We start from the raw sequence: 16355 nt of genomic DNA, 5'->3' as shown, positions 1-16355 counted from the left end.
GTTCAAGTGTAGGGAATCTCACTTTTGCACACCGCTCTTCAGGTCACAGGGGTGACACTTAGACTCCGGTCACAGCCCATGCAAAGGCCTCTGACTCTGCCCCTTTGTCCAGGAGCACGGGTGCCCACTCCCAGAGGAATCTCTCACCCACTATCCATGCTCGCTGACCAGGATATCGTGCCGGCTGCCTCTTGCCCTGGGTGATGCACCCTGCCCACCGGGAGAAATTCCAGCGTTGGGAATTTCACTCCTGCTCACTCCTCGCACACCACTTTTCAGGGAGCAGGAGCAGCCCCGAGACTCCGGATTCAGCCCACACAAAGGCCTCTGACTCTGCCCCTCTGTCTGGTAACATGGGCGCCCACTCCCAGGGGAATCTCTCGCCCACTATCTGCGCTTGCCGACCAGGATATCAGGCCTGCTGCCTCTCATTCCGGGTGAGGCACCCTGTCCGCATGAAAAAGTTTGAGCGTAGGGAATTTTGCTCCCGCTCACTCCTCGCGCACCACTTTTCAGGCTCAGGGGCGACCCTGAGGCTCTGGTTTTAACCCACACAAAGGCCTCTGACTCTGCCCCTCTGTCTGGTAACATGAGCGCCCACTCCCGGGGCTCTAGGAGGTATCTTTCTCACACTATCCGCACTCGCCAACCAGGAGATTGGGGCGGATGGCTGCCCCACTTGTTTTTCTTTGTCTGGGTTTGGCGCGAGTGTTAGCTTGTGTTGACTGGGTTGCCACAAACACAGTTTTTCCTCGGCTGGGATGTCTATGCCACAGCCTGGTTTTGTGCCACAGTCTGCTTCTATTCCCACCCTATGCCCGCCTCAGTTCCTATACTCTCAGTTCCCAGTGAAAGCAGCCCTTATTTAGATTAGTGAGTAAGGTGGAGTGTTTCTTCCTCCATCTTATTTCCTTTGGGGTTGATTATATATTTAGTCAATTTTTTGCTCTATCGTACCTTTGCACTTAGTGTGGAACTGCTGGAGTCTCCAAGGATAGATTTTTCTATCTCTGGTTGAAGATCTGGTTGAATTTTGGGGGAGATTTATTGGTATCACTCCTTACGGCACCATTTCTCTGATGTCACTCATCTGTTATAATATTTTTAAAGTGCTTTTCATTAGGTTAGGAAAGTTCCCTCTTCGTTATAGTCTGCTTAGAGATTTTTATCATGATTATAAAAGAAATTTTATCAAATAGTTTTTTATGTACATCTACTAATATAACTATGTTTAAATCACTTTATTTATTATTGTGGTGAATTCCTTAAAGAACAGCAAGTAAAGCCCAGAGGAAGTAGAAGGAAGAAAATAATAAAGATCAGAGTGGACATAAATGACATAGAGGCTAAAAAAACAATACAGAAGATCAATGAAACCAAGAGCTGGTTCTTTGAAAAGGTAAACAAGATCGATAAACCCTTAGCCAGACTCACCAAGAAAGAAAGAGAGGACTCAAATAAATAAAATTAGAAAGAGAGTGGAGAAGTAACAACTGACACAGCAGAAATACAAAGGATTGTAAGAAAATATGAAGAACTGTATGCCAAAAAATTAGACAACTTAGGTGAAATGGACAAATTCCTTGAAACATATAATCAATCTTTCAAAAATCAATCTGGAAGAATCAGAAAACCTAAATAGACTGATTACAACAAATGAGATCAAAACAGTTATCAAAAAAAAAAAAAAAAAACCCCAACAAACAAAAGTCCTAGGCCAGATGGCTTTACAGGTGAATTCTACCAAATATTCAAAGAAGAACTAACTCCTATTCTTCTCAAGCTATATCAAAAACTTCAAGAGGAGGAAAAACTTCCAAGCTCCTTTTATGAGGTGAGCATAATTCTGAATCCAACACCAGGCAAAGACAATACAAAGGAAAAAACCTATAAGCCAATATCCCTGATGAATTTGGATGCTAAAATTCTCAACAAAATGTTAGCAAACCGGATCCAGCAATACATGAAAAAAATCATACATCATGATCAAGTGGGATTTATTCTAGGGAGGCAAGGCTGGTACAATATTTGCAAATCAACCAATGTGATTCATCACATAAACAAAAAGAAGAAGAAAAACCATATGATAATATCAATAGATGAAGATAAAGCATTTGATAAAATCCAACACCAATTAATGATCAAAATCTCAGCAGAGTGGGAATACAGGGAACATACCTCAACATGATAAAGGCCATCTATGACATACCCACAGCCAACATCATACTCAATGGGCAAAAATTAAAATCAGGAACAAGGCAGGGTACCTCCTTTCACCACTCTTACTCAGCATAGTTCTGGAAGTCTTAGCTACAGCAATCAGATAAGAAGAAGAAATAAAAGGCATCCAAATTGGAAAAGAAGTAAAACTATCATTATTTGTTGATGACTTGATACTATAAATAGAAAACCCTAATGTCTCAGTCAAAAAACTACTGGACCTGATAAATGAGTTCAGCAAGGTGGCAGGATATAAAATTAATATTCAGAAATCAGAAGCATTTTTATACACCACAATGAACTGTCTGAAAGAGAAATTAAGAAAACAGACCCCTTCACTATTGCAACAACAGCAAAAAGGTACATAGGAGTAAATTTAACCAAGGGGGTTAAAGACTTGTACTTGGAAAATTATTATATAACACATTGATAAAAGAAAGCAAGAAAGATACAAACAAGTGGAATCACATACCATGTTCATGATAGGAAGAATAAACATCATTAAAATGTCTATATTATCCAAAGCAATTTATAAATTCAATGCAATTCCTATTAAAATACCAATGACATACTTCAAAGATATAGAACACATATTTTAAAAATTTATATGGAACCAAAAAAGAACACGAATAGCCTCAGCAATCTTGAAAAAGAAGAATAAAGTGGATATTATCACACTTCCTGATATCAAGTTATACTACAAGGCCACTGTACTCAAAACAGCTTGGTACTGGCATAAGAACAGGCATACAGATCAATGGAACTGAACAGAAAACCCAGAAATAAGCCCACACTTTTATGGACAATTGATATTTGACAAAGGTGGTAATAGCATACAATGGAGTAAAGACAGTCTCTTTAACAAATGGTGTTGGGAAAACTGGACATCTACCTGCAAAAAAAATGAAACTAGACCACCAACTCACACCATTCGCAAAAATAAACTTAAAATGGATAAAAGACTTAAATGTAAGCCGTGAAACCATAAGCATCCTAGAAGAAAACATAGGCAGTAAGCTCTCTGACATCTCTCGCAGCAATATACTTGCTGATTTATCTCCACAGGCAAGTAAAATAAAGGACAGGATGAACAAATGAGACTACATCAAACTAAAAAACTATGCACAGCTAAAGACAATATGAACAAAATAAAAAGACAAACCACAATGGGAGAATATATTTGACAATATGTTCGAAAAGGGGTTAATAACTTAAATTTATAAAGAACTTGTAAACTCAACACCAGGAAGATAAACAATCCAATCAAAAAATGGGCAGTAGAACTGAATAGACACTTCTCCAAAGAGGACATACAGATGGCCAATAGGTAGATGAAAAGATGTTCAACATCACTAGTCATTAGAGAAATGAAAATTAAAACCACAATGAGATACCACCTCACACCAGTCAGAATGGTGCTCATCAACAAAACAACACAGAATAAGTGCTGGCAAGGATGTGGAGAAAATGGAACCCTCCTGCACTGCTGGTGGGAATGCAGACTGGTGCAGACACTGTGGAAAACAGTATGGAGATTCCTCAAAAAATTAAAAATGGAACTACCTTTTGACCCGGCCATCCCAATCTTAGGAATATATCCCAAGAACACCACATCACTGATTCGAAAGAAGAAATGCACCCCCATGCTTATTGTTTACAATAGCCAAGATCTGAAAACAGCCTAAGTGTCCATCAATGGGTAACTGGATTAAAAAACAGTGATATATACACACAATGGAATACTATGGGGCCATGAAAAAGAAGGAAATCTTACTTTTCACAACAACATGAATGGACTTGGAAACTATTATGTTAAGTGAAATAAGCCAGGCAGAGAAAGAAAAATGCCATAAGACTTCACTCGTTTGAGGAATCCAATGAACAATATGAACTGAGGAACAGAATAGAGGCAGAGTTGAGATCAGAGGGACCAGAGGAAAAGTGGACAGAGGGAAAGGGGATGGATGATAGGATGGGATCAGAGAAGGGAAAGAGATTGGTAAAATTATATACACATAACACAGCATTATAGAGAGCAGAAAAGGAAATCCTGGAGGGATGGGAGAACGGTTTCATAGGGAGGGGAGCAAGGGGGAGGTTGAAGGGAACACTGAGGAGTGGGGATGCATTTGGGGTACACTAGAATCTATGTAAACACAATAAATTAAAATCAATTTTAAAAAAAGAAAAAGAAAATGATGTAAAGTTCCAGAACCACAAAAAAAAAAAAAAGTTTGTAGGGATTTTCACTGGACAAATCCCAGCAGTGGGGTTTTGATGAAATCTTAAATTTTTAAGTCAAAATGAATTGAAAGATTATCCATTTGAATCCCTTCATTTTTTGATGGGGAAACTGAGGCCCAGAATGTTGGGAGGATCCTACATCTATTTGGAAAGAATAAAATAATGCATTTAGTCTCCAATATAAGAAGGCAAATTTTATTAACATTACAGTGTTCTTCCTTCTGTCTCCAAAGCAAAGATGGTGGCAGCTTTGCTCTCTCAGCATACCTGTCACATCTCCCTCCAGTGCCCAAGGGGCTTGTGGTGGTTTATTAAAAATGAGCACAATTGCTTGGACATTCCCCACAGTGGAGAGTTGGCTCTATGCTTCCTTCCTTTGAACTTAAATGGGCCTGTGACTCCTTCAACCTACAGAATGGCAAGAAGGGCCAAATCATGAAAGGTAATATTGATCCCACCCCACCTGGTTCATGGGGACACGTCCTTTTGGAGCCCTCAGGCTGCGTGTAGTAGGAAACTCAGGCCACACAGGGGGTCTGTGTCTAGGTGTCCATGTCAATAATCCCCACTAAAACAAGCTTCGCAGTCACCCAGCCTGGGTACCAGATGTGCAGGAAGTTTCCAGCAAGGAACATTTCAGCAAAGGAAGACACCCATGAATATATCTCCAGTCAAGCACTGAAATCCCCCCAGCTGAAACTAAGACACAGGGAGCAGAAGAAACAAGCCATCCCTCCATGCTTGTTGGCATTCCTGACTCAGCATCAGTAGCCTTAAGAACTGGTCTTTGACACTGATGTTTTGGGATGACCTCAGAGCAGCAATAGTAGCAGTGGCCTCCAGGTGACACTGCTTGCACAGTGTTGGCACAGCCTGGCTCAACATTTCTGGAGATGGAGGGAATGTTGATGGTACTTCAAAGAATCACAGATCAGTTGTACATACAAAGATGTTAACACGCAAGAGAAGAAGGAAGTTGCTTTCAGCCCTCGACTTTAGTGCGTTCATTGCTGTGCAAATATTCTCGCATTTGGTCATGCTAATAGTGCATAACATATGGTGACTTTACAGAAGGAAAACTGCTTCTTAGGAAAATTAAGTCCCAATTGCCTAAGGTGGCACAGGCTTATGCCCAGCCTGGCAACGCTTACACTATTCTCTGCCCTGACAAACCTCCTGCCCATTTGGCAGGCACTGTTGTTGTTTTACCTTGTGTTTATATTTGAGGAATTGAAATCAACCCAAAGCCCAAGAGTGCATTATGGCATACCACTTCAATTAAAAAAAAAATACACCTAATTTGTGAAAGATAAATTTGAAGGCCTTGCAATTCGAAAAAAAAAAAAAAAAAGAATATAGGAATATTGATGAAAAAATGAAACAATTCTATGTAGGCCCACATGTGTGTGGTTGGTGATATCAACTGGATTGTGTGTGTCCCCCTAAAATATATATGTTGAAGTCCTAACCCTCAGTACTTGAGAATGGACTGTATTGTGAGATAAGTTCTTTAAAGAGGTGATTATATTAAAACAGGACCATTAGGGTAGGCTCTAATACAACATGACCAGTGTCCTCATTATAAGAGATTAGAACACAGACACACACAGGGGGAGACCATAGGAGAATACAGCGAGAAATGGCCATCAAAGACCTCAGAAAGAACCTACACATTGTTTTTGGACTTCTAGCCTCCAGAATTGTGAGACAACAGAATTCTGTTGTGTAAACCACCCAGTCTGCCATACTCTGTTGTGGCAGCTCCAACAAGCTAATGCAGTTAATATTGTAGAATTGTGTTAATTATTTACATTTAAATTGGACCAGGAATTGCTAAAGCCCTCAACTTGAGTGAAGAGTATTTTTCCTACCCTCACTGCAAAGGATGGTCAATAGCCTCTAGAAGCATTAAAATAACAGTTATTGTCTATGAGTTCACTTGAGCAGCCCAGAGGCCACAGAGAGTTAAATCTGGCAGATGCTGCTGCTTGCTATCATAAGCCGTTTATTATTTCTTCTTTTGAAAATCTGCAGAGCGTATGTGTGAAATTTCATCTCTATTTAGGGCGTTGCTACTTCCAAAGGCTCAGGTTTTCTCCTTCAGCAGGCAGAGAGGCTGGGAGGGGGTGGAAACTCACCCAGCCCTCACTGTTGTATTTTCACCCTCATCTCATGGTCTCAGGCTGCAGGCAGTGCAGGAAACCAGCCTTGTAAAAAGAAAAAAAAATACCTGGATCACAGATCCCCTTCTCCCAGGGGTAATGTGAGTCTTCACCCTCTCCTTCAGTCTGGGCTTAATCCCTCTCAGCACCCAGCTTCCTGTGTGGCCACAGTGCAAGGATGGACCTGTCTGGGAGTGTGGGCAAAGCAAATATACACGCTCACCTACCTATCGAGATGTTCTCAATATATAATGGATTTCCACTAAAATAAATCAAAACACAAAATCTTCCCTGTAACTGAACTTGAAGCAATTCTGGGAAGTAAAGGATAGTGGGTCAACAGGAGGTGCCTTGCAGCCCCGCCCCCTTCCCTCTGCTCCTTCCCTGGTAGGCCACTCCCCTTTATGGCTCAGGAGGCACGGTCAACCCAGGCAGTACATTTTCTGGATCAGGGGTCACTGTGGGGCCTGCCACTCCAGCTCCCGGTGACCCTCACAGAGGAGGTATTCTCTGTGTATCAGCATGACTCTGCAGCTGTGCTCATTGGATGGGTAGATGAATGACTAGTGAACCAGTGGCTGAGTCACTCCATATACAAGGTTTCACCGAGATACTCTTAAGAATCTGGGTGAAATCTTGGAGTGAGATCAGAGTTATTTTCTCACCCAGCTTGATGGCTAAGCTGGGTTTGTTTTGTGTGGTTTTCCTCCAAAGCTCTGAGTTTCAGTGGGCAAACACTCGGTAGATTGTACCCACCACATCCCCATCCCCAGCCCCAGGAGGGGTTTCTCTGCACAACACTTCTCCTCCGTGCTCCTTGTGGGCTGTGTCTCCACCTTCTCAGAGTGACCAAAGTTGGGCGTGGTTAACTGGGGTGGGAGTAGAACTTGCCAGAGTCAGAGGGTATTGAGAAAAGGAAGCTAGCATGGAACTCTGAAATGAAGCCACAAATTAGCTTGTTTTTCATTTAAACACTTTTTAATGGAGTGATTACTTTAATTAATCTGAAAATGAATGCCCAACTGAGAATGCTAACCACTTAAATTCTCTAAGCCTCAATTTGCTCATTCATGAAATGGGGATAAAGCACCAATGTTGCATTAGTTTTGTGAGAATTAAAACAATGTGCTTAGAAATACTTTTCAAGCTATAATCATTATGCAAATGAAAGGAACAGTAAACCCTTATTATATAAAGAACTCACTGCTCTTTTAATCTTGAGAAAAATCTGAGGTTCATGTGAGAAAAACTACTGTCATCTTATGAATCAATTGGCATTTAAAGTTTAATTGAAAGGTGTTTTCTTCCTCATTTATTGCCAAATCATTTAGAAAGTTTAGCTTTGGCAGTAGTATAATCTACCACCAATCTGTGTTGCTCCACTACTCTTCTCTGATTGTTTCCCATGGATGAGATGAGACAGGACAAGTCTGCAAACTGTAAAGAGCTGTGCACATGAAGGTAAATTTTAGTGGCTCAGTGCATCGGCCCCCAGGAACTGGAGAAAGCTACTTCAAAATGTAGTGTGCATTACCCAGCTCTGGGCAGAGGTTGACTTAAGACACAGGTGAGTATGACTGCCTCTGGCCATAGAAAGGAAGAGCAAGTCCCCTGATGTTGGGTGTCTGCATTCCTAGGATCTGTGCTTGGTGGTCTGAGATTCTGTGAGGGGCGTTGGCTCGCCGATGGCCTACCAAGTTGAGTCCTCAGCCTTTCTGTCTACTTCAAGGTTTTGAGGTGTGTTGCAGGAGCCGACCCCATCTGTGGGGCTCTGAGTGCAGTCTGCCAGGCCATGAAGCAGGACCTTCAAGCAAGCATGATGTGGGCCTGTTAGATGGGCTGGGTGGGGATTTGCAGCTCAAATGGAGAGTCCACACCTGCAAATGAAAGAGGCCAAGTGCAGAGGTAGGAAGGGCAGCAGTGATAATGTTGCTTCATCATCCAAGCAAAACATGATGCAGAGCCATAATTTTACTCAAGTCATGAAAAGGGGCATTGGCTTCATTGCAGAATGAGAAATGATAGAACTCAGTTCAGAGAAGAGGCTGACATGGTGGGTGATGGGAGTCACAAAGTTGTGGCCAATCTGTGTTCACTGCTTTAGCAGACCCAGCTGTGATAACGAGTGCAGAGGTCAGTGTCCAAAGCTCTTTTCAGGATGCGGGGACAGAACAAGCCATTGGTATCTACCTCATGTAGGCCAGTCAAGGAACAAGAAGAAAGTAGGGTGCTAAGGTGGTCCATAATGCAATGACAAGTGGTCTGAAGGGCCTAGACCAAAGCTAGGAGCAATGTTCAGGGATGAATGCACTGTGAGTGTTTTAATACAGATTTTATTATTATTTAGGTATTTATTAAGGCCCATAGATCAGGAGACAGTTGCTATTGAAAAGACAGTTTGTTACTCACAGGTCCCAAGAGGAGAGGACTTGCCATGAGGGTCACATGGAGAAGCACCAGGGTCCATCAGGAGGTGGGGAAGATGGGGAAACATGGGCATGAGCTTGTTCTGTGGTGTCTGCAGATGGAATGGGGAAGCAGGCTCAAGACTAGCTCTGTGAATACTTTCAGGGCTCTGGAGCATTGGCTGTTCCTGGTTGTCTGGTTCTTGGTCTTGGGACAGAGATTTGGACAGAGAAATGATAGCCTGAAGTGTGAGTACCACAGAGGAAGTGGCTGGGGTGTGAGCTTTGGATTGGTTCACTGGCATATGGAAGGTGTGCTCTCAGGTGAGGTATTCACCCTCTCTAGGAATTGGTTAACCGTGGGGGAGAGGTGGTCCTTCTAGAATCAGCAAAACCCCAGGTGTCAAGACATCAGAAAACAGAAAATTAAATGATGATACTATAGTGGGAATGTAGAACTTTTTAAGGAGGATAAGGAGGAATCATGGAGAAGGTTGGCAGAGAAGAAATGATGGAGTATTTCCAGGTGACATCGCAGTTCAGTCACTGTATCTGCTCCCTGGGGCCAGGCCCAGGTGTGTCGGAAGCTGATCAATGGTTGCTGGTTGACAAAGTCACAGCAGAGAAAAGGCACAATGATACTTCCCCCTTTAACTTTTTGAATTAATTTGGCCTTTTACACCGCTTTTATGGGTGTGTGTGCTATCATTGATGGCACAGGGATAATAGCACCGTGCTTTCCCTGCAGATTCATAGTGATTTCTTTGGAAATGAAACAGAGGGTGTGAGTTCCACAGAAAAGCCTGTAAGCCTCTTTACCTGGGCTCATAGACATAGAGGCTGGCTATGATATCCCTTGAAAAGGGTTAAGTTTGTAGGAGAATTCCTTCCTATTAGTCATGTTAGAAAAAATAGATTGTGACTTATGAATAGGTAGGAAACAGTAACTATACACAGAAGCACCTTTCAGCCTTCACTTAATTCATTACTTACCTCCCTAGCCTTTTCATGTGGTAGAGTAGAGAAACTTTCCTTTCTTCTTGCATACCTGACCTGCAGGTGGTGGAACACTCTGAGAAAAATAAAGTTAGAACTTAACTAGTATATAAATATAGTAGATAAATAAAATTTAACTAGACAATAGGACATTAGGTAAGATAGAGTTATTAATCAATACTGACCTTTTAGAAGTTTGCACCAATATTGTTGTTGCTACTCAAGTTATTGTATAACTATACTTAGAATGACTTACCACCTGATTTATAGCTTATAGAAATGAATTAACTGTTACCTAGAAATATGTAACCGTAGTGAAACAAAAACAATTATTAATCAATGTATTCTGAATACCATGTGATTGTAACTTAGTGTGTGTGTATAAAAATAAAGCTAGACTAGCCATTGGTAGAGATGCCTGGCAGTGAATGCTAAAAAAGAATTCAGCTCTCTCACTCGCTTCATGCTATCTCTTCCTGTGGGACCTCTGGATCCCCACCCCCCGGGGGCTGGACCCTGGCATTTGGCGTCCAAACAGGGACCCGTAGGTAAGCTCCCTTATTGTTGCGAGATGGCTAGGACTCCACTCAGGATGCTGCAGACCCTCCTGTAAGGAAGACTGGGTGAGGATAGGTGGAGAATTACAAAACTTAAGATTTTGAGAACTCATGGGCCATACTGAGTCTAAAGAAAGAAGACTCTTTATAGGAATTATTTAGTATACACTTTCTCTGAAAGGAGTTAGTGTTTCCCCTCAACAAGTAGCTTGTTTTCTACATTTTGTACAAGAATGTTCTCCATGGTTTCCAGATGAGGGGTTGCTGAGTCTCGAGACATGGGCTAAGGTTGGAGAAGATTTAAAACTTTATTATGAGCTACATGGGCCAGAAAGGGTCCCAGTTGATATATTTGCATTATGAAGCTTGATTAAAGATGCCTTAAATCCAGAACATGAGGTGCATAAATTTTCAAAAGCAACTGCTCCTCCAAAAAAAGAAACTTCATTGATTAGAAATAGAAGGCAGTCTCAAGATAGTGCAGATTATGGAATGGCCTCTTTAAAATTAAGTGAACATCAGGATGATGATGAAAATCATTTATCGCCATCTGATGAGGCTGAATTAGAAGTTGAGGCAGCTAAATATAATAGGAATAATGAGAATTGGGATTCAAAAACAGTCTTGCCCATATTATATTCCCCCAAGACTGACAAAAAGAATAAAAATAAGTTTATTAGAATGTCTTTGCCTCTACCAGTACAGTCACCAGATGTTAATAAAAAGAAAAAATCATCAGGGTTAAATTAACAGGGTTGCAGAAGGCAATTCAAACTTCTTGCGACCAAGGGGAAACAGATTTGGCATTATGTTTCCCTGTGGCTACAGCTGGTGAATTTGATGATGAGGGAATTCCTACATGGGAGCCACTTCCTTATAAATTATTGAAAGAGTTAAAAATGGCTTGCAGTCAATATGGACCCACCTCTCCTTATACTATGTCCTTGGTGGAAACAGTTTCTCATAATTGGATAACTCCTTATGATTGAGAACAGGTAGCTAAAGCCTGTTTATCTGGAGAAAATTACCTCCTTTGGAATGCAGAATATGAGCAGCAAGCCTTTTGCGGGGCGGGGGGCAGGTTGAAATGGAGGGATTTCAGCTGCAGGTTATAGCAGCAATTAAAATTTAAGAATATTTAGAGACTGAGATGAGTTTTAAAGTTGTGTTATTATCTGATTTTCTTTATTAAATAGAAGGACTTAAGAGTTTGGAAAAATTACAACTTTTTCTGTTCTTCTCTTTCTCTAAACTCATTTTATTTCTTTTCTGTTTTATGCCTGAAAAGAGGACAAAGGGAACACCTGTTTGGATACAGCTAAACAGAATCTCATAAACAGCCATTCTCAAAACTTTTTGAGAGAGAGTTATCCTTTATGTTCCAATCAAAATAGCCCTGTGTAAAAATCAAGCAGGCCATGTTCTAATCTCTAAAATCCCAGGTTTCTCTCTAATTTGTCTGATTTGTCTACTTTGTCTGATTTTTGTTTGTGTTTGGTCTTTGTTTAATGTTGTCTAAATGTGATTTTTAAAATTTTTGCATACAAAAATTGAATATGCTGGCTCTAATATTATAAAAATATCATCCCTACTAATTTATAATTTTAATTGAAACAAGTAAAGCATGCTTATTTAAATTTAAATAAAATGGAATATAAATCCTAAAGACTTGTTAATTTTGACTAAACTGCTTCAAACTTCAGGCTGATTGCTGTGGCTGCAGAGCTTGAAGCAGAGTAGATTTACCTAACAAAGATGGGTGTAGATTTTTTTAATATAGAAAAATAATAAAAGTCACACTAGAATTTTCCAGCTTTAATGTGTTCTTTAAATTGCCTGTTAATTAATGGAGTAGAAATGTTTTTATGAATATAGAAAAGTCATATCCTGAAACTTCTATAAATCTTCTTTATCATGCTTCTTACTTTAAAAAATTTCTTTTGAATGCTGATATACAGAATTATTCAACAGCTGAGAGACTCTGAAATCCTACAGGAGATGCTGAACCTGTTCCTCCTACAAACTTTTACCCTCCTTTTTTTAATCCAGCTAATAACGCTGTTTTGTCTTTTTCCAAATATATGGAAAAGATTCATGTAGACGAATAAGAACCCTCAAACCCTTCAACAAAATCTGAGCAAGAGTGAAAAGAAAGGTCATTTGAGCTAAAGCCTGACTTTAAAAGGTTTTGTGACACCTTTAACACTTCACATGTTACTGACATCCCTTACAATCCACAGGGACAAGGTATAGTAGAAAAGACTCATCAGACCCTGAAAATGCAGATTCTAAAACTACAGGAAGGTGAGTTAAAATATAATTCCCCACATCAGCTCTTAAATCATGCTTTATTTGTTATTAACAATCTTAATTCAGACTATCAAGGCCACACTAGCATGTTGAGACACTGGAATCTGGATCTGGATAAGCCTAAACCAATGGCAAAGTGGAAGAATTTATTAACAGGTCAATGAAAGGAGGCAGATGTAATTCTAATCCAGGGGAGAGGGTATGCTTGTATATTTCCACAGGACGCTGACTCTCGTCTCTGAATCCCAGATTGGCTGATTCACCATGTCTCATCAGAGGCCTTCACTGCCACCACTGCCCCCTTCTCATTCCCATCCTCATCCTTATTTGTCAGCCCAAAGGAGACTCCTGTGCCACCCATGTCACCAGTGACTCTCCAGCAAAGGCCATCAAGAAACTGTCCATATAATCCTGTTACTCAAGCGATGCAACGACTGTCACTACAGAAAGCTAGATGACCTCCCTATTGTGGTCAACGGCTGGCTCGCTCTACTCAAACTGTCAACCCACCAACCTGGGACCAGTTGAAGGTGTTATCTGAGAAGGCTGATTTAATTTGTGACCAACAAAATATACATCGTGACCCTACTACTATGTTTATTGCTATGCTAGCTGTACTTTCAATTCAGGTATGTACTGTTGAGGCTATTGGACAAAACAAATCTTATTGGGTTTATATTCCAAATCCACCATTGGTTAAGCCTGTTACTTGGGGAGGAGATGATATACCTGTATTTAATAATCATACTAAGTTTTTGGGAGAATCATCTAGTTCTTTTATTATGCATAAAACTAATTCAAATTTCTCATTCCATAGAAAAATGGATAATGTACCTATATGTTTTATGTTTAATAATACTTGCAAGATTTTTGGATGCTTTCCTACTACACTTAAGTCTATTTTGACTGACTCTCCTAAAAGTAATAAACCTGGATACATTACAAGAGACTTATGATCTCTCACAATTTTAATGCCTGGAGGTCCTGACCCCCATGAGTATAATCCTATTACATTGCCTCCTAAGGGATTTCACCCATGTAAACTTTATCCTCCAAAAATGACAACTCAAGAGCCTTACTGGTAGTCTGTGGAGAATAGACTTGGTTTTCCACCATGGCAAGAATGTGCATATTTCAATTATATGAATTATACTGCATGTGCTGTTAATTTCACTATACAAGATTAGTCTAGTCCTTATTTTGAACATGATTATAGAAAATTAGTACAGAAAATGAAAGACGTTTACAATTGGACAGATAAATATAATCCTTTAAATAAAAACATTACACGTGGGCAGTCTAATGGATGGATACCTGCACAGCTGACTTATCAGTATGAATCAACCACCAGATATCAAACAAAGCTTTGGCAACTAATTGCAGCTGCTGCACCTGTGCATATGGTTAGGCCTCACCCTTATCCTGTTCAGAATATTCTTGTTCAGGTTTGTGTACAGACTCCTTATGTACTCTTGATTGCTACTATGGAGAGTAATCTTTCTATTATCTTTTTTTTTAAATTCATTTTAGAGAGGAGAGGGAGAGACAGAGAGGAGAGACAGAGAGAGAGAAGTGGTGGAGGAACTGGAAGTATCAACTCCCATATGTGCCTTGACCAGGCAAGCCCAGGGTTTCGAACCGGCAACCTCAGCATTTCCAGGTCAACGTTTTATCCACTGCACCACCACAGGTCAGGCTCTATTATCACTTATAAGTCTATGTTTAGCATTTCCTGCTCTCACTGTGTTTTAACAAACTGTCTATCTTATGATACCAAAGCTCAAGCCATGTTTATTTTGCAGCAGCCGCCTTATGTGATGTTACCTGTTAGTCTGTCTCAGCCTTGGTATGATAACCCAGAGTTGCATGCATTACAGGCTGCTTCTGAAGCACTTGCTCACCATTGCGATTTATTGCAGAATTGATTTTAGAAATTACTGCTCTTATTGCAATTATAGAATCTGTAGCTGCTTCCACCACCGCTTTAGCTCAATTGGTTCACACTGCAAATCATATAGATAGTTTATCTCATAATATATCTCTTGCCTTAGCAGTACAGGAGACTATAGATAGAAAGTTAGAAATGAAAGTAAATGCTTTAGAGGAGGCTTTTATTCACATAGGAAATGAGCTGTTAGCTATGAAGGTTAGAATGACTTTTAGATGCCATTCAGGATTAAAGTGAATATGCATGACTCCTCTAGAATACATCAGTCTATGGTAGTATGGAATAATGTACAGAATCATTTATTAGATGTATGGAATAATAGTGATATTAGTTTAGATTTGAAAGAATTACATCAGCAAATACAAAAATTTAGGACATTCAGGCTCTTTAGTCTCTGCCTCAGAAGTAGCTGATCAGTTTATTGAAAATATTAAAAGTATGTTTTCTATGCATAGCCTGACCTCTTTGGCTACTGATATAGGCATACTAATAGCTGTAGTAATTATTGCTCTTCTTGTCCTTCCAGTCATCTTCTGACGCTTAACCATTGGTGAAAATACAAAAGCTTTATTTAAAAAGCAAAAAAGGGGGAGATGTCAGAAACCCATAAATGGCTGCTGGTTGACAAAGTCACAGCAGAGAAAAGGCACAACGATACTTCCCCCTTTAACTTTTTGAATTAATTTGGCCTTTTATCCCCCCTTTTATGGGTGTGTGTGCTATCATTAATGGCACAGGGATAATAGCACTGTGCTTTCCCTGCAGATTTGTAGTAATTTCTTTGGAAATGAGACAGAGGGAGTGAGTTCCACAGAAAAGCCTGTAAGCCTCTTTACCTGGGTTCATAGACATAAGAGGCTGGCTATGATATCCCTTGAAAAGGGTTAAGTTTGTAGGAGAATTCCTTCCTATTAGTCATGTTAGAAAAAATAGATTGTGACTTATGAATAGGTAGGAAACAGTAACTATACACAGAAGCACCTTTCAGCCTTCACTTAATTCATTACTTACCTCCCTAGCCTTTTCATGTGGTAGAGTAGAGAAACTTTCCTTTCTTCTTGCATACCTGACCTGCAGATGGTGGAACACTCTGAGAAAAATAAAGTTAGAACTTAACTAGTATATGAATATAGTAGATAAATAAAATTTAACTAGACAATAGGACATTAGGTAAGATAGAGTTACTAATCAATATTGACCTTTTAGAAGTTTGCACCAATATTGTTGTTGCTACTCAAGTTATTGTATAACTATACTTAGAATGACTTACCACCTGATTTATAGCTTATAGAAATGAATTAACTGTTGCCTAGAAATATGTAAACATAGTGAAACAAAAACAATTATTAATCAATGTATTCTAAATACCATGTGATTATAACTTAGTGTGTGTATATAAAAATAAAGCTAGACTAGCCATTGGCAGAGATGCCTGGCAGTGAATGCTAAAAAAGAATTCGGCTCTCTCACTTGCTTTGCACCAACACTATCTCTTCCTGTGGGACCCCTGGAT

Source organism: Saccopteryx bilineata, chromosome 1 (genome assembly GCF_036850765.1).
Source record: "Saccopteryx bilineata isolate mSacBil1 chromosome 1, mSacBil1_pri_phased_curated, whole genome shotgun sequence".
Taxonomy (NCBI): Eukaryota; Metazoa; Chordata; class Mammalia; order Chiroptera; family Emballonuridae; genus Saccopteryx; species Saccopteryx bilineata.
This window is presented reverse-complemented; position numbering follows the sequence as displayed.